The following is a 17856-nucleotide window of genomic DNA, read 5'->3' as shown; positions in this document are numbered from 1 at the left end:
AACCTGGGTAAAACCGTGTCCCTATCTCTGTCGTGTCGTGCTACTACAGTTTCACTCCGCCGTCGCCATGGCTTTGATGAGTTTGAAGTGTTGCTTCTAGCTCCAATAACCTCAACTCCTCAAGGGTCTAGCGGAGGCATGATACTTTTGTAGTCTTGTAGATGTTAAAATGGAAGTAGTAACACATGATCTGGTGATACTTTATTTTTTCGAAAACAACACAAGATGTGTGCACTTTGTTCATGAATAAGAATTGAACTTTAGTTTGCTATTTTTTATATTATGTTTTGCTTATTTTGAATTTCAGAAGTGACACATTTGAAGTGTTCATTGCATTCCTAAGCCCCGCGCGGGGGGACCAGTGTCCACATTTTCCATATAAATGACGATATTTTTTAGAACATGTTAGTATAAAGGAAGAGGTGGGCCATGGGAGACTCGATAAAAAATGTGGACATTTTCATTGCATGACGATGAAGAGGAGAAACATTTTTTTTAACTTAAGTTCAATTGTCGTTAGGATGTTTGACTGCTGCATGAAGATTAATAAATACAAAACTTAGTCCTTTTCTATTTCTTTATTTCATTCAGCGAGGAACAAACTCGATTGCTTCATATGCTAGGTTCTTTGTGTAGAGGGATTTCACCTCTAAATTCATGGTAAAATATCTTTTGTTGCTTCCTAGTATTTTTTCACTTTTTATTGGGTTTTACCTATCGTTATCTTTCCAATAAAATTGGTTTCTTCTTAATCGGAGTTTGGAAACTTTGTGAGGAGAGAGTATAGCTTGAGAACAAAGAAGTCTTTTGAGGTGTTTCTGCACAACCAGCGCCATGCCCGGTCTCATCGGCTCGACGATCAGATGGCTTGGTCGCCACTGGTCTATCCACTGGCCTCCATCGGAGTGAGTATTGTGTGCCACTCGTTGAGGCCCGGTGCTAGGACAGTCGCAACAAGAACATTTGTCGCCACACTCGGTTTTGGTCTGGTGCACCGGCTGGCCCGATCACTCCTAGCCGGATCTCTTGATGTCGAAGTCGTTTCCGCCAACCTAACATTGGGTGGGAGCGTGCAGAAATCCTCCAAACTGCAAGTTTTCTCCGCATGCTATAAAAACCCTTCTTCCTCTTTGAGGAGGTTAGGTCAACCGTTCACCTATATCTGTCTCTCTCACCTCCATTATTGAACCTCCTAAAGCTTGTTTCCTCTTCCTTCCATCATGTAATTTTTGCGTCTCTTTGACTTCTTTGGAAGAGGAGATCTAGATCTACAATCTCCACCAATCAATTTCTTCTCTAAGTGAGGGGAACCCATTAGACCAAGATCTTGGAGTCATTTATTGGTTTTCACCTTTGTTCTTCCTCTCTAATTTCTCCGCCGCACTTGTTGCTTTGGTGAGATTCGAGTGTGAAAGATTTAAACACTTATGGTGTTCTTGATTTACATCATTGCATAATGTCGAGCTTTTCAGAGACCATGGGCTTTTTACTCTTGGAGGTAGGTCAACCACAGATGAGCCTATTTTCAGGCGATAAGCTTTTTTGGCCAGGCCCGAAGCTCGGCCTAGCCTGGCCCAAGAAATACCTAGGTAGACTACCTCTACCACTCCACAAAGTTTCGCTCTTCCATTTCTTAAACTCGACGAGAATGAGCCTAAGCCTACACACCTCCCAAGGCATAGTTGCTACCTTGTCAAAAAGTCAACTGTTTCGTTCTAGCCAAATGGAGGGCGGCCAACATAATCAACGCGTTTAACTTGTTGCCACGTCACTGAATGAAATGAACCATGGCACAACCGAGAGATTTTACAACTTACAACACTTTTCGTTGCACTTGTTCAATGATAGGTAGTTATTATGTGGCAAATAATAGACACTTGAGAAAAAGTGTGGCAAATCTTTTGGGCCACACTCAGTATACGCGAGGAAAAGCACATGAAAAGAAGCAAATGGCTGGCCCAAAACACAAGCAAGGGTGCGTGGAGATACACGATCCATTCAACTCGCATCGAGCGGGTAATAGGAGCTCCCCAAACTCGGCAAATCCTATCCGCCGATCAGGTCGGCAGTGCGGACCATCCCGGTTAGGGGCTAGGCTTTTGCATTTCTTTATTTTCTATTTTTTTCCTGATTCTTTTCTGTTTCTTTTTCTTGTAAGATCCAAAAATATTAAATTTTAAAAAACTGTGTAGATTTTAACAAAATGTTCAAATTTGGGGTTTTTCAAAATTTAAAATGTTTAAATTTGGAAAGTGTTCAAATTAAAAAATGTTCAGAGTCAAAAAATGTTCAAAATAAAAAAATCCAGTCATGAAAAATTATAAATTTTAAAGAAATGTTCTTTTAAGAAATTTGTTCAGTTTAAAAAATTGATCAAATTAAAAACTATTTAGATTTTGAAATTTGTTCATAAAAATATGAAAAATTCTTATTTTTTATAATACTAAGATTTAAAAAAATCTGTAATAATTTAAAAACTGAAAAGAAACAGCAGAAAAGAAAACTGTATTATCTGATGTTGTTGGGCCGCGGCCCATCTGGCGACTTTGGGCATGCGCTGGGGTGTGCGGCACTGTGGAAACTTCCACAGCCTTCTAAAATTTGCCCAAATCCGATCCCTCCCTCCCTCCGTGACAGACGCAACGCCCAAAATTCCCCACCGCCCCATCTCAATTCCCTTCCGCTAGGGTTTGGACCGGCACCGGCGACGGCGACGGATCTCATCCCGGATCTCCTCGCCTCCGTCGCGGGTTGATTCGAGGATGCCTTCGCCTCCCCAGTGCCGGTCCGACCCGGCGGGGTCCGGGGCTCTTCTCTACGCGGTGCTCGACCTCGGGGTGGAGCTCATCGCGGAGCTGACGCGGTGTGCCCGCGACGGGGTGCCGCTCAACTTCGACGAACCAGCGGCCGCGGCCACGTCCACGGCCGATGTGCAGTCGGGCGACTTCGTCCTGGTCATCATCCAGGATGACCAGATCGACAAGATCGCGACGCTGTCACATGTGAAACTCAACGAGGTGACCAAGGAGGCCGTTGATGATGATGATGACGAAGAACACGCTGATCAGGTAATTTCACTCGATGTTTTCCTGACTTCGGAATGGAAGTTTTGCTGCATTAATTCTCCAGGTCCAGGGTTTAGTATGCATTGGTAAGTTAAGAATGCCCACAAAGTTGCATCCAAAATTGATTGCCCATTGCTAAAATACCCAATAGGGGCTGCTGCACTGTAAAATTGTTTTGACAGTAGGTCCCTCCTCAATTATAGATCATATATTGCCCCTGAGCAATGATCAATGGAACAGAGATGATACAAATCGCTGGGCTAGGTTCAATCTACTTGATAAGAAACTGTCACCGATCATCTTATGTGCAGGCGTGTGTCTCTGCGTGCGGCTCCCGGCCTATATGGTTGATTGATTTTTTTTTCCTTTGATTCTGCTCGTTCTGGTCAAATTGAACTTCTCTGAAATGTAAACTTAATACATGTTTGTAGATCAGTCACTGATGGAGATGATACATTGTGTGGAAGTAGGATTCTAGTGATTTCTGTCTTTGCTTATCCTGAAGGAGAGTGGTAAACATCTGAAATGGAAACGGAAACGAAATTATGGGTGCTTTATTTTTTCATGCTGATGAAATCATCGACTGTCTGTTGTTGACTGCTTGATAGTCTGCTTACCTGGTAGGACTGCAATGCTCGGTAACATTTCTTTCTTATATCAATTTCTTAGATGTTTAAGTACTTGTTCCACAGGTTGAATGGTTCAGCCATGTCATGAAAGATGCATATCACAAGCTGCAGGTACATTTTATGCATCACATTGGAGTTATTTTCCATGTTGCTGAAAGATTGGTGGTGAGGTTTATTTCCGTCTACTTGAAATGATGCATCTTGTGTGCAATTTCGTATGTGCAGAATATGAAGGATTCATCACAAGTTGATGTAAGACATAAGGATAAAGAGGAGGATGCTGAGTACAGGGATGATGGTGATGATGATGATGATGATGATGATGATGAGGAGGAATCTTTGATCAGCCTTCTGAATTTAGATGATGATACTTCAGTGGAGCTTAATTCAGATGAGGAGGTGCACTCGTTGCCGAGATACTTCATTGAGCTTCGTCTATGGGCTTCACATGCTGTTCTGGTTCTACATTGTAAGCCTCTTAATCTTTTATTGCTTTGCTGTTCTGATTCTAGACAGTATACATCCAAATTTAGACAAATCTAAGACATCCTTTATTGGATGGAGGGAGTATCATTAATTCTTCTACAACGTTTGGTTGAGGCCAATTGGAGAGAGGACATGATCTGACTTACTTGTAGAAACACAATCTTTTCTTTATGCTATACTGAAGCTTAATACTTTACATTTGAATGCTGCTCATATTTGGTAAAACCAATGGCAACTTTACTGATCAAGTTTTGCCTTGAAGTTGCCTGGATTATTTCTGAAGCTTAAAACTTTTCTTAGTTTCTAGTTCATATGATATTCTGATTGTGGAATTATTGACTGTTCATCTGTAGTGAATGCTTGGTTTTTTGCATCTGGTGTTAAATAGTAGTACCTATAGTTCGAGTCAGCTATTGTTAAATGTTAAAAGTATAACATAATGACCCGCTTTTCTTTAGTAACCAAATGGTGGTGAAGCTTAATAGCCAACTGTTAACCATACCTAACCTAATGGCTCACTTAACTTTTTCTAGATGTCAGCCATTGGAAACTAACTCGGCAACATCATGTGCACTGGTTAGAACTCACAGAAAGGGACAAAACAGCTGTATCCCTAATTGATAAGGATGAAACTCACAAAGCTTGTACTAAGGTAAGAAGTAGGACATCATTCTGTACTTATCTTTTCTCTTGTGACTTCTAACAGTTAAAGTAAATTGCAGGCCTTTTCCACTTTGCTAAAAGAGCCTACAAGTGCTTTTAAAGGATTCCTGGTAACTTTTTTTAATTTATCAGTTTACCCTTAAATTACATGCTAACATCTCTTACTTGACGATGTTATCTTTATGTATGTTTAACTTTGTGTAGGAAAGTTCAGATGCTGCATACAGATTTGTCAATTCAAAACTTACTCCCCATGTGGATGATTTTAGATTCATTAAAGTGCTAGGTAAGTTATAAAACCCATGTTAATCTTGTTCATTGTTGATGTTTTGGACAGAGGGCAGTTTTCTCTTTTAATGGGTACCTTTTTTTATCGCTTTAAGAGCAAAAACTGAAATGTATCTATGAAGGAAGTTTCTCTTATCCATGGAAAAGACAGTTTCCCCTTTTTTTATCACTGGTTTTGTCATGTGGGGATGGAAGGGCATAGGATGGATGTAACAGGTTTAATTACTTGCGATGTAATATTTCATAACTTGCTGATCTGGCCATCTTCATAAATTAATGGAATTTGTAACAGGTGTTACTTCAGACTGCAAAGTTTACTGCTGTTCTTATATGGATACTTCTCTTGGTGATGTTCAATTTGCACTGAAAAAAATGCAAATAACAGATGAATTTGATGATGAGGGTGCAATTGATTACCAAGAGCCAAGGTCTGATTTATTCTCAAGATACGACCCTTCGTTAACACAATTATGAAATATATTTTAATATTTTAATTTTTGTGTTACAGGGAGGTTACTATCTTTTCAGCACTCAAAGATTCAAGAATTGTTACTTTTATCCAGGTATGTATATTTCTGTAATTCATGTCTTCTGGCTGTAAGAATATTTATACTGTGATATCCAAGAATGATCTAATTTTAGTTTGCAACAGGCATGGGCCTGTGATGGATTGTACAAGACTTATCTGGAAAGAAGTGATACCGAAGAATATGATGTGTGCGAAGATGGGCCTGATCCAAGATACGTCATTATCCAGATGAACATTTGCTCCAGGTATATACATAGTCATAATCTTAAGGAAACTCTAAACCACCCTTTAGCTACTTTTGAACAAGACAACACTTAAATCCATCCATCTAGTGGATAGTATATTAACCTTAGACACACGTGAAATAAGGATTGTGGATCAAAAAATTGTTTAAACCATCACTTTTATATGGGAATATTTTGTAAGAATACCCAGTGTATCATGGGGTGTTGCTTAAACAAGTGCATGCTGTTTGCAACCCACAACTAGAAAGTAGGGGGCTCTGGCGGGTGGGAGAAAGGATATGGGGAATGATGAGATATGGGTTAATTACCACCCACAAGGTAGTAATAGCAGTACCAATGTCAATAAAAGAAACTTCAGTCTAACGGCGTTGATATGTACCATATGTATTAGTATATTTGTTTGCTCTAGTAGAATCTATCTAATATAAGAAATTTCTTTATTTTAATCGTGTAGGACTCTTGAGCAACTGCTACCTGTTGGAGAGGGGCGTGCCATAAATGTAGAGGCGGCTTGGATTATTTTCACAGAAATAACCAAGGCGCTTAAATATATTCACCAAAATGGAGTTATACACCGTGATTTGAAACCTGGAAACATTTTTTTTCTCTCACATGATACTTACCAAGTAATGATTGGAGATTTTGGCCACTCTTGCTGGTCAAAACACTATGTTGATGGTAAGAAAGGTACACCACTACGTGGAACTCACCTTTATGCTGCTCCTGAGCTTGATGATACTGCATCGGATCATACTGATAAGGTACTCTATCTAGTATTTTTTTTTTGTAAATATAAGAATTCCCTTTTCACAGCTGACATACAGTTATCTTTGTTATCAGGCTGATATATATAGCCTAGGGGTAATACTTGTGGAGATGTTCCACTCCTTTTCTACTGGGCAAGAGAAAGGCCATGTTTTGAGAGGACTGAGTAACGGAAATTACCCAACTAAATGGGAAGGGGACACGGTGCTTCTTAAGAGGCTCACCGCATCATCTCCTTCTGATCGTCCATCAGCAACAGAAATCTTGGTAACTAGTAGAATTACACTAAGCCTTAGCATTTCAAAGTACTTCTTGATAATTCTTGATGTCTAGCTATAGATTAACAAAAAAAGTCTCCCTCTCGCATTTTAAAGTTGATAAATTTGTCCTATTTTTTTGAACATTTCAGGATTACATGGCCAAGCGCCAGTAAATTGGAGCTGCAGGAACCCAAATGTCATCTTGAACTAGTCTTTCCAACTGAATGGTACACTGCAATTGTGAACAAACATGATATAGGAGTGTCTAAGTTGCATTGTGCCAACCTACACCGAGAGTAAATATGTTTGACACGTGACATGATCCTGAGTCCTGACTATCGATGATCTGAATTTGTGCTTAATGCAACATATACCGTATATGTGAGGACCAGGCCTCTGGGACCATTTTGTTGATTTTTGTGTAAATACTTCATCAAACCTCCTCAGTTACTGCGCACAAATGTCATTGTTTCTGCAAAATTACTGTGTCTGGGTCTCTCAGTTATCGCACGCGCATGTGTTGAAAGCATCTTCTTCCTCTGTACCATCTCTCGTCTTCTTCCTCTGTACCATCTCTCGTCTTCTTCCTCATAAACACCTGGTTTGCTTTTTTGGACAAAACAAAAGCATGTGGTTTCCTTTTGTCCCGTCTAACAAATTTTTTTTTCCCATTTTTCCTTGACCAAGTTTGACCGATCAAGAATCGGGCGATCTCAAACTGACAGTTCTTTGTTCAGATTTGGTCCCTCCCAGCTGTGAACGCACGAAAAAGAATTCTGAAGCAAGATTCACGCTCCCTCTGTTCCGTCAAGCTTGCCTGAGATTTGTTATAATTTGGATGTATATTTTGAAAAATGTTAGACAACCTTTGTGGAACGGAGGGAGTACTAGCGTCCAATGGAAAATTGACAAGTTTAAATGTTTTAATTTTCTTAGATCCATTTTCCGAAGCGAAATTCAAATCTTTGAATTATTAATTGTTGGACATTAGCAACTACCATTACAGGTGTGGAAATATGTAGAAAGCCTCTTATATAATGAGAATATACAATGAAGGAGACTATGCATCACTAACCCTCTCAAATTATGGTAGGTTAACAACACTGAGTTTGGAGAAAAATAATCCTTGCCATGGTCTAGTCTGGACCATCCTGAAGAAATCTGCAATTCAGAAGGCATATGGAATCTATTCCTGCATTAGTGTGTACAAAGTGCTTCCTCCGATCTTTTTTAATTAACTCGAATTTAGTATAATTTTGTACTAAATTCGAGTAAATTAAAAGAGACCGAAAGAAGTAGGCATCAACACCTATGTATTTAGTGAGCTCATGATCGCCGGGTGCTAACGTATCATGAAGGCAGTAGCCATGAGATGACTAAGAGAGATGAGTGGAGCCTAATGAGCTAACGGCGGAATCCGGATACAAGATTAGGCACGAAGCATAGGGGCCCTCTGGTGAAGGTAAAACCGCTACTCCTGCCAGATTTGTATAATCACATAGGTACAAGGTTGCTCCTTGAGCTGCGTATCCCAGTGAGGAAGAAGCTACTATGTATAGTGGAGAGCTCTATATTGCCAGAATAGTCAATCCCTTGTAAAGGGCTCCCTGGATCACCTTATATGGGCGGTGCCGAGGGTACACAAGAAGGAAGAGAGAGAGAAACTAAACCCGCTCTGTTCGGGCTGACAGGGGCCCATGCGGGGCGCGCCGACTGCTCCATCATGTCGCCATGGCGTAGGTAGCACTATGCGCCGCAGTGCCATGCCGCAACCCCTCTAGCGGCGTATCGTCCATGGTTAGCGGCATGGCCGTCCCATCGCTTTCGGTCCTTGTCGACATGGGTGGCAGACTCCACAGTGCACCCGTCCTTGTTTGATGGGACGCAGGTGTGGACTTTTGGCAACTAGCGTGAGCGGCAGCCGACTAAGGTTGTAACCGTCCAGGGAACACCTTTCCCTGGAGCATAAGGGTAACCAACAAGCATCCCTCCTCTCATGTTATCTCCATGTTTATCTTTTAATGGCTTGTTGACTTGAGACCGCCGGGTTCATCCTTGCGACATTATCCTTTGAAGCTGTTGAGGTTCTATGGCTCTTGGCTAGAGATCCTTAGCTCCCCTCCCTCCCAAACTGATAGTTCTCGTCCAACATGAATTACTTATTGATGAATGCTGTAGGGCAGGATGTCGACTGCGCGCAGCCAACCTGGGACGGCTAGCCAAAATTCCTCATCTTGGACGGCTCGCGAGCGCGAGCCAGCGGTCACATGGCCCACAGAGAGACCGGCTCGGTCTTCGAGGTGGCAGTCCTACGCTACATGCTAGCTTGTTGCCGATTTGACAGGACTGCTTGCCGTCCATTATTACGCATGCACCAAGTGGGCCTGACAAGCGGTCAAATCTGTCACCTCAAACTCCCGCAGGGTATTTTGTGGTCCGTGGCGGTTAATACACGCCATGTGACGTCATATGGAAGTTTTCCCACGGGAACGGAAACAGTGGGGGACGTGGGTGACTCTCACGGGATATTTTGTGGCCCGTGGCGGTTAATACACGCCATGTGACGTCGTGGGGCAGTTTCCCCACGGGAAATGGAAACAGTGGGGGACGTGGTGGACATAGCTAATCCCAAGTTGCCGACCACGTTTTCCACTCCCGCGCGGGAATAGATAGGGCCGCGAGCGGGCGGCGGGGATATCTCCTCTTTTTCTCCCCCGCCCTGCTCATCCTCTTCTTCCTTGCACACTTATCTCTTCTTCTTCTCTTTCCTCGCTTGGTATAGTTCTCGTATTTGTAGCAGAAGTACCCCGCGGCTCCGCTGCATGTCCTCGTTCATAACGATGGTGGTGAAAGGCAGGGAATGGTGGTGGCGCTGCCACGTGGCTCGTGGCACTAGCAGAGCCAGGAAAAAATAGGAGCCTAGGCGTGTTGTAAGCAAAACTAAAAAAGGAAGATTGCAACCTGATACAATTATAATAAATATTGCAAATAAAATTACCGAAATGAGAAATCATAAATTCATGATAGTTTGGAATAACTTAATACATAAGGAAATATGAAAAATTGCTCACTTGACAATAGGATCCACATAAATCAAGACAAACAAAATAAAAAGGAGAGTAAGAATTACTAATTCTTAGTTACAAATACTTAAACACATTAGAAATCATGTCACATACCATTAAAATACTAATGACACCATGGAGGCAAAACCCCTTTACGACTCTTGAAGGCATGAAACCTTCGAGTAATAACAACATCATCAAGTGATTTGAATATCTCCCGCTCGGTATAACATACCATCAAGTGATTGAAACAATAATCATTTATCTTCTTGCACAATTTAGACTTGATAATTTTCATTGCTGAAAAAGCTCTCTCAACAAATGCCATTGACATGGGCAATAACAAAGCTAACTCGATGAGCTTGTAAACCAATGAAAATACCAAGTGCTTCTCTGTTTCAACCATTTTTGCAGCCAAGCTTTCAACACCTTTGCAAGCAGAAAATGCAACATGATTTCTCAAATGAAGAACATAAGTCTCAAGTTGATCCCTCAATATTGAACGATCACCATTAGACAAATCTGCACTATAAATTTCATCAAGACGAGAAAGCTTCTCTACATTGAACTTGGAGAAAGAATTCTTAGGATCAAGACATGAGAAACAAGAAAGTACCTCCTGATATGAGTCACCGAAGCGATGATTCATCTCAACACGTATTTTGGCAATAACAACATAGAAAATTTCAGCCCAGTAATAATGAAGATTGGTGATGGTCCTTCCCTCTAGCCTACTGCGACCTCGAACAGGTATTTCATCATCCATATTTGGCACCAAAATACCTTTGGAAATGCAGAATTGCTGGACCTCTACAAAAATACTTTCCCAACCATTATCTCTCATTGTGGCCAACCGGAATTTTACATCTTGAACCAATTTGTTGTTTAACAGATATATCTTGTGACTCGTCGATAAGCACGGATAAATTTTTATCCCCAAGTTCTCCCATAATCACTTTGTTAACTTTGAAAGCTCCTTTTGTACATCACCGGAAGTCATCTGACAATTTTTCCCACCACGATGTAAAGAACTTCTCACTTCTGCATTGCTATCCTTGTACCAATCTATCATCATCATGACCATGAAATGACAAACCTTGTGCTATAAGATATCTTGAACACTCCAGAGAAGAAGTCAAACGGATCTTGTATAATTCTTTTGACTCATCAGTTGCACGAGCTAACTTATTTGACACACTTTATCTTTGATTTTTGAAATCATCACAATGCTAACACAATTATTGTGGCCACTATCCAAACCACCAACATGCTCAGGTGAAGCTCTATATGCATGTTTCCAATCCCCTAAAACCTGTCTTAGTGAAGACTTCAAAATCAAATTGTTCAGCCCTTCCAGGTTGCTTAAATAGGAAAGAATAGAAACAAAAAGATGCATCCATTGACTCACTATATTCTATCCAATTATATCTTAAGTACCATGATTGAGAACATGCTCTTGAACCCGTACCAGAAATTTCAATATTGGTTGGGTTGGACCCTTCAATATGTATGTCCTTCTAACTTGATCTTGAACCTCTGGAGCATATTCAGCAACTTGTTTCCTAAGAGCGGGATCACACAAAATTTTAGCTGGATCAAACTCTTTATTGTTTGCAGCATCAAGTAGGGGGTCATGTTCTGGCTCCACAACATTAGCATTCCGAATACTTTCTCTTGGGACCAAAAACCTCCTCATACCTGAAATACACAAATGATTACAGTTAAAATTTGGTTATTTAAATTTATAATTAACTATCATTCGAGCAATGGTCAGACAATCAGGTACGTTAGAGGCATCTCCAAATAAATAATACCTTTAGAGAACCGCGAGACCAATCTCCTTTGATCAATCCGCTCGGAATCCACAGTTCCACTTTTCTATGAATTATGAACCTGACGTGCAAACAATTATCAAGATCCATAATATCTAAGCCATAAATTATCCTAGAACAAAAGATCAATTATCATGACAAGATTGAAGCGAACAGGTGGGAAAATATGTTGCATGCTGCCGTCGCCCGTCGGAAGGAGCCACGTCCATGCCTGCCAAGTTGCCGGACGTGCCGGCTGCCGCTCTGAACCGCGATGGTCGAAGATGCAGAAGAGTCCGCACGGAAGTCTAGAACCGTCGAGGCGGCGGAGCTGCTGATCGATCGCAAATTAGATGCGTGTTTAGAGATTTGGCGATCGGGGTCAGTGAGCAGCTAGCAGCCTAAGAATTCACGATTCGCTAAGCTAGTTTGGTGGACTAATTTACTAGTCTGCTAAGCCGGTTCTTATCTTAATAAAAAGTTACCTTTCCTGGGTACAATTTTATTATTTACTTTGTATTATCTTCCATTTAAATTTGATAAATTGGCAAAATAGTTTCAGCTCCATAGCAGAAAAAAAATCAAAATGTTCATAATATTTTTTAATTGTTGATACCACTATCACATCAACAGACTATTGTATATATTTTTTTTTGAAACCAACAGACTATTGTATATATATAGAGCTCAACTATTCTCGAACCCCCTTAAGAGTGGTTCTAGAATAGCTATTCTCGAACCCCCTCTACTCCCGATTCAACAAAACTACTAGTCCAGAACCGAAACCCACCGCCACGCAACTGAACCGCCCGTACTAACCTCCCCCAATCTGGAAGGAAAAAAACGCCCCCCCACCCCCACTCGTCGTGCCCATTCCCTAATCCGATCCCGCCTCCTACCTCGTCGGCGCCGGCGGCGCGGCGGCGGCGGTAGCCGTCGCGAGGGAGCCGGTGACGGAGTCCGGCGAAATCCCCTGAGGAAAACGACCAACCGCCCCACCTCCTCCCTCCCCGTCGGCTCCCCACCTCCTCCCTCCCCGTCGGCTCCCCACCTCCTCCAATCCCGGCGGCGCCCCACATCCTCCCGCCCAGGCGTCGCCCACCTCCTCCTGCCCAGGCGGCGCCCACCTCCTCCCACCCGACGGCGCCCACCTTCTCCCTCCCTGAAGGCGCCCCACCTCCTCCAATCCGGCGGCGCCCCACCTCCTCCAATCCGGCGGCGCCCACCCCCTCCAATCCCGGCGGCGCCCACCTCCTCCCACCCAGGCGGCGCCCCACCTCCTTCATCTAAGGCGGCGCCCCACCTCCTCCAACCCCGGCGGCGACCCACCTCTTCCAACTCCGGCGGCGACCCACCTCCTCCCACCCCGGCGGCGCCCAACACCTCCACATGCGTCATAGACGGTCGGCGGCGCTCTGCAGCTCGACCTCCATCCCAGACGATGGCGCATCGCCCCAGCACATCAACTCTTTCTCTCCTCAAAGCTCTCAGGTATATGACCAAGTCATCATGATCTTGGAGGGATCTAGTGTATGATTTTTCCCTTGCATTGCATGGATAAAGAGGTGTCGGTTCTTCTTGTATATGTGTCCAGTAATACAAAGAAAAATAGATACTGGTGCTTTGGAATGGTAGGAAAAAGTGGTACATATTATTCTTATGGGCAAGTTCATTTTTTATTTCCCGGGAATTTGTTTTGTCCAATTGGCGGTTTCAGCTAAAAATCACACATTAAAAATTTGCAAGTTCACTTTTATAAATGTGGAGAAGTTCAATTAGTCCAACTCGGAGTTTCACATCATTCTCATGTGGAAATGCACCTTTGTGTTTGTGAAATTTTAATTCTGTATAAGAAAGGATGTTCACTATTTTTGTGTAAATGGTTTTTTGTCGTAACAATTTGATTTGCAAAAAAAGATTCTGATTGTAAAAAAAATGAAATAAAAAGTTCACTTGTTAAGCTACGGTTGTTCTTTTACTAAAAAACTAGTCCACTCCTTAGAGATCTTTTGAATCTGAAGTATAAAACAATTGAAGTTTGATTACTAAATAGTTTACTATGCCAGATTTGTAGGATTGTCTAGTTGCTTACTAAAAAGTATAAAACAATTGAATCTAATTTTTCTTGTTAGGTAGTGCAGAGATTTTAATATTTAACTGCTATTTTTTTATCATATCGATTATGCTGAACTGCTGTATGAAAAACAAAATGGAAGTTCATTTTACAAAACATAGCTGTTCAGTGCATCGAATAAACAAAGCTCGCTTTGATTTGTTAGGAAAGATAAAGCTCGCTTTGAACTGCAGTAACCATAGTTTAATTTAGGCAGATTACTCGTTTGGCACTGGGAGCACACTTTTTTATTCTAGGTAGTTCACTCGCTCATGCAAAAAAAAAAGAAGTTTGGATTGTTTACATGGCAAGTTCACTTTATATATTTTCCGGGAGTTCATTTGATTCAACTTTGTATGTATGTTTCTGAACTAAGGATTGGTTAGTTTACCGTATTTTCGTAGGAAGTAAACCTGCCATGGATTGATAATCTGCCATCCTTATGTGAATATATTAATGTTTTTGTTAGACTTTGCCAAATCATATTGGAGGATGGCATCCCTTTTAGAATGCAGACATTAGATTGTAAGAAAATTCCTGTCGGAATGGAGACCATATATTTTCAGACCTCCATCGAGCAGGCCAAGTTCACATATATTTTCAGGTAAAGTTCACTATAAGGGAAAGGAGTTCGGTAGGAAAATACAGTAGCTTGCTATCATTGAAAACTTGCATGTTACATAAGTTTTTGACCAACTTTTGCCATTCTTTTAGTTTCTTTTGTATAAGTTTTTCCCATTACAGAAGGTAGTCGTAGAATTACTTGTCATTTCCTGTTTATGAGCTCTTACATGTCCATTGTGAAATTTGGAAAATAAATATAACTATGTTCAGTCTGTTTCTCCACTTGCATTTTGGTAACACACTGTGTTGTTGTAATGCTCGTTGAGCAATAAAGTTCAGACATACTTTTTTAGTTCAAATGATAAAAATGCAACAAATAAGTTAGCTTTTTTAAAACGGCAAGTTCGTTGTTTATTGTTGGGGAGCTCGTTTGTAAGTATGTGAAATCAAATTTTATCGTGAAGTTCATCGAAACTTTTTCTGGAAGCTCACTCTGTATGTGAAGTTACCTTTTTTTTAGGAATACCGCGGTACAACTTTTGTTCAATGTTTGATGGGAAGTTCAATGCCACAAACACATGAAGTTTCTTTTTAATTTACTAGAGCTGAAATTTAAATTTCCCAAGCAGTGCCATGATCATGGGCACTTTACTAAACTTTGTTTGTAACTGAGGTTTCATTTCCTTTTACGGGTGAGTTCACTTTATTAGAAGGATTTGGGCAGTACACTTGTGTATTTCGGAGAATTCTTAAACTTTGATTTCAGGGAAGATCTATTTGTACATATGTGAGCTCCATTTTTATGGGAAAAATAGTTTGGAAGTTCACCTCAACTTCTTTCGGAAGCTCACTTGGTTCACAATCCCTACTTCTGCATTCCCCTGCCTTGTTGATTGCTCCACCGCGCGTCATGGAAACACTAGATGCTGGCAGCCTTAGCCCCGTGTTGACCAGAAACGGCACCATCTTAGTCTGGGCAAGTTTATCTTTTCCCATCCAGCCAAGCAACCTATTGCGCGCATGAAGTCGAGCGGCCTCTGAATAAGTACTATATATAAATTTGACGGTGGCGTGTGTAGCTTCCTAGCCACACATTATCTGTAGTTTAGAAAGCATGTGCAGTTCGTTCAGAGAGTTAGTGCGGGAAGTTCAGATATAAAAACTGCTGCTAGTGATGTATATTTCTTAACTGTTGCCTTGTGTGATTTTATTCAAAGATTGTTCAGCTTTGTATTTGAGCAAATTTTAGACGATTGCTTTGTACAACTGTGACATTTGTGATCATAGACGAGTAGGTTGTAACTGTGGCATCAGTTGGTGATTCACGCTGCATACTAGAGTCCGCTGACGGTTCACTGTACCATTTGTCAGCCTGATCTTCGCTTTGACTCCAACAGAGATGAGTAAGTTCTGCCCTTGAAGTTAGTTATTGAGAGATGTGCAATTTATAACCTGTCTATTTACAGGGTAGAACGCGTCACTGCATGTGGAAGCAAGGTTGGTCAAACTGAATGTTGTTGGTGGTCCAGAGGTCCGTCTCTTTCGTTTGAATCCAATGTGCTCTTGATTTGAGATACGCAGTGTAGATGCATGGTTAACTTCCTATCAAACAGTGTCTCAGCTTATCTTTTGATTTTTTCCATTCATAACGTAGTTCATATTTTCGGGAGTTCATTTCGTTTGGTGAATATATGATTTTTAAACATGTTGAAAGTTCACATATAAACATGCAGGAGTTTGCCAATGACGCTGCCGGCGGCAGAAGTTCGGAGATACGTGCATACGGAGTTCGCAGATGGGCTGTGTGGTGCTTTCGATGATGCTGTCTGTGTTTGTCATGTGCACGCCGGCACCGCTAGTCCCGTCGTTGGCTAGGCGGGGCCGTCGCTCGACTCGTGGACCTTCTCTCGGGTCCAGCGAGCAAGCACTTGTTGCGAGTGGGTACCGGACACACCCTGTCCAGTGGCGGTAAGAGAGCCACTGTTGTAGCTTCTTGTCGTTATTATTATTAACACCGCAAATGTCTCGGTGCTCCTACTAATTTGTGGTTGATGCTTTGTTGAGAGATCATTGATGTTGATTGTCTGCTATTTAATAGAGAAACTAATAGAAAATGTTTGTCTAGAAGTGCACATAGGAGAAAATAGGCAGTTCTTTATATATAAACTAAATAAAAGTTCACTTCATTTTGTAAGTTTACCTTTTTCTGTCGAAAAAGTTCATCATTTTGGGAGTTTCTTTGGTATTCACGGGGGAGTTCATTCCTTAAAGGAAATTCAGTTTGGATCGAAAAAAACAGTTCAATCAGGCCACACATGCAGTTCAGTTTTCTTTTGTCGTGAAGTTCAGTTCGTGTGCACTTGAAATATTACGATTTGTATATATACAAATTGTAGAGATCACATACTCGGACAACTTCAGTACACAGTTTATTATTCTACAGTTCACAGACCACGCGGGAGTTCACCACCATGCCGCCCTAGCCTGCCGCCCACCACCGCACTGCCCTGGCCTGCCACCCACCTCCGGTAGGCGCTCGCTCCCTCCCTCTTGGTCACCTGCAGTCCCATGTTTTGATCGAGCTACAACTCTGTACTCTAATTGTCGCGTTTCAGTCGAAGAACACCTGGTTCCCTCGACACGAACACCGCCTGGTACTCTTCCTTCGGTGAGCTCTCCCCATCATGTGAATTGCGCTACTACTGCAACAAATGTGAATTGCCATTCTAATGTGAACTGCAACGCTGATGCCTCGCATGTGAACTGTAGTATGCATAGTTTATTTAGGCAGATTACTGGGAGCACACTTTTTATTCTAGGTAGTTCATTCGTTCGGGCAGACAAAAGAAGTTCGGATTGTTTACATGGCAAGTTCACTTTATATATTTTTTGGGAGATTTGATTCACTTGTGTATGTATGTTTCTGATCTGACATTAGATAAGAAATATGTAATAGGCAAGCAGTTGCAACCATTCTTCGGCGCTATTTGTCTTTTTTATACATAGGCAGGGGTGATTGAAGAAACCATTCAGCTTTAAAAATACACGAAGTTCATCTCGAGTTCACCAAAAGGTTCACCTTCTCTTTGTCACGCAATTCACTCTGTCAATTATTTTTGCCTGCAAGTTCACATCATTTATTAATAAGCATGGAGATATTTTAAAAGTTCGGAATTTTTAAAAGCCGGCGTGTCTAGAGGAGCCTGAGCTGGAGCATTTCCTTGAGGCAATGGTTTGAGTGACAAAGAGGAAGCAACGGAAAGGCGTCTCCGGGTGCTGATGCCTTTGTCAACCTACCATGCCATGGCCCTGTATGTCACACATCTTTTGAAGTTCATATTAGTGCCTTTCTAAGGTTCAGTTCTTGACTCTT

At 41.6% G+C, this 17856-nt stretch overlaps 4 long non-coding RNA genes across 4 annotated transcripts; all 4 read left to right on the top strand.

Moving 5' to 3' along the window:
- The first annotated feature begins 4059 nt into the window (after window positions 1-4059).
- LOC124652067 lies at window positions 4060-5462 on the top strand. The gene is made up of 5 exons (XR_006987574.1): window positions 4060-4163; window positions 4714-4832; window positions 4903-4953; window positions 5048-5129; window positions 5424-5462. It is a non-coding gene; the product is annotated as an uncharacterized LOC124652067 (long non-coding RNA).
- Window positions 5463-6565: 1103 nt separating this feature from the next.
- LOC124653577 lies at window positions 6566-7140 on the top strand. Its single transcript, XR_006987972.1, has 3 exons — window positions 6566-6666; window positions 6746-6937; window positions 7080-7140. It is a non-coding gene; the product is annotated as an uncharacterized LOC124653577 (long non-coding RNA).
- A 6022-nt stretch (window positions 7141-13162) lies between these two features.
- On the top strand, window positions 13163-16357 carry LOC124655003. Its single transcript, XR_006988542.1, has 5 exons — window positions 13163-13297; window positions 14389-14523; window positions 15771-15886; window positions 15950-16014; window positions 16217-16357. It is a non-coding gene; the product is annotated as an uncharacterized LOC124655003 (long non-coding RNA).
- A 434-nt stretch (window positions 16358-16791) lies between these two features.
- Window positions 16792-17389, top strand: LOC124653963. The gene is made up of 2 exons (XR_006988116.1): window positions 16792-17011; window positions 17099-17389. It is a non-coding gene; the product is annotated as an uncharacterized LOC124653963 (long non-coding RNA).
- The last annotated feature ends 467 nt before the right edge of the window (window positions 17390-17856 follow it).

Source organism: Lolium rigidum, chromosome 5 (assembly GCF_022539505.1).
Source record: "Lolium rigidum isolate FL_2022 chromosome 5, APGP_CSIRO_Lrig_0.1, whole genome shotgun sequence".
NCBI lineage: Eukaryota > Viridiplantae > Streptophyta > Magnoliopsida > Poales > Poaceae > Lolium > Lolium rigidum.
Note: the sequence above shows the minus strand (reverse complement) of the source record. Positions and strands in the feature narration are given on the sequence as shown.